The sequence below is a fragment of the Mastomys coucha genome, unplaced genomic scaffold (assembly GCF_008632895.1).
Source record: "Mastomys coucha isolate ucsf_1 unplaced genomic scaffold, UCSF_Mcou_1 pScaffold7, whole genome shotgun sequence".
NCBI classification, from domain to species: Eukaryota; Metazoa; Chordata; class Mammalia; order Rodentia; family Muridae; genus Mastomys; species Mastomys coucha.
The window spans coordinates 8,328,262-8,329,777 of NW_022196913.1; positions in this window are offsets into that span (position 1 = coordinate 8,328,262).

Below are 1,516 nucleotides of genomic sequence, written 5' to 3' on the forward strand. Positions count from 1 at the left end.
TCCTCTCCACTCCTCTCCTCTCCTTTCCTTTCCCTTTCTTTTCTCCTATCCAAGGAGCTCTCATGATAGGTTCTTCCTGTAGAATAAGACACTGAACCAAGAATGGCCCCAGTGCTTTGGATGGGCAGGTGGAGACAAAGGGACCACTGAAGCTCACTGACCAGCTAGTCTTGCAGAATCAGCAAGTTCCAGGTTCAGTGAGAGAGTTTGCCTAAAAAAAAATAATGTGGAGAACAACTGAGGAAAACACAGATGTCAACCTCTGGCCTTCACACATTGACACACACGTGAACACATATATGTTCATATGCCACATACTAACAATTTGATACAATGACCACTCCACACCTACTTGGGTAGTTAAAGTCAAGGTTGGTGGCAATAGCAAACACAAAGCAGAGTGTAAAGCAACAGGAACCAATTGCTCATGGGTGGGGAATACACAAAACACCACAACTACTTCAATACACAGCTTGTCTTACCTTTAAGAAATTAAGCACATTCTCCAGATATGCTTGTTCTAACCCCCGTTCTTTGGTGTTTATTCAAATGAGTTGAAAGCATATGTCCACCTAAAATCCTACTATATCCAGATTCTTGCAGTGTCTTTACTCCTTCTGTCAAGATGCAGAAGCAGACAGGATGTTCTTCTGTGGGTGCGCATAAGCAAGCTGCAGAACGTGCACATATTGGAAAGAGTTTGGCGCTAAAAAGGAGTGTGCTTCCAAACTATGAGAAGATGTAGGGGAAGCACAAATGAATGTTGCTAAGTGAAAAAAAAAGTTGATCTAAAAAGGTTGCATGCTGTGCAATTCCACCAAGATTATGTTCTGGAAAGGGAATACACAGATGACACTAAGACTTGTGTCTGTCAGGAGTTGGGGAGAAGCAAGGGTAGGCACAGTATTGTAGACTTTGAGGGCAGTGGCAGATTGTGACACCATTGTGCAGGATGCTACATTGGTAGAGATGTGCCATTATGCTATTGTTTAAACTACAGACTGACCAACGGCAAAATGAATCCTGACAGAAATGGTGGAGTGCAGGTGGAAGTCTGTCCATGTGTGTTTATTGATTACAGTAAACATGGCTGTGCAATGCAGTTATCTCCTCTGAATTAAAATGTTCTTGAGCTAGACATACGATCAGTGGTTAGGAACACTTGCTGCTCATGCAGAGGAACCACGTTCAGTTTCCTGCACGGGCATCTGTAACTCCAACTCCACCTGTCATCAACTGGAAACTGACCTCAGGTCCCCTGTCACGGAAACAAGGAAGCTGGGCTTGGCCTTGATTTTCTTGTAACGACTGCATCTGCTTGTAGCAAGAAATAGAAGTGATGATTATCTTTTTAAAAAGCACATGGTTGCTACAACTGGTCTTTAACTAGCGCTAGATCAGTGCCAAAACCACGGGAACACAAACTCATTCCTCTGGCTGTTGTGTGAGCCATGTGACCTCTTCCTCAGGGACTTATTCCCATCTGACTATTCTCTATTTTCTCTTTATTCAGTTT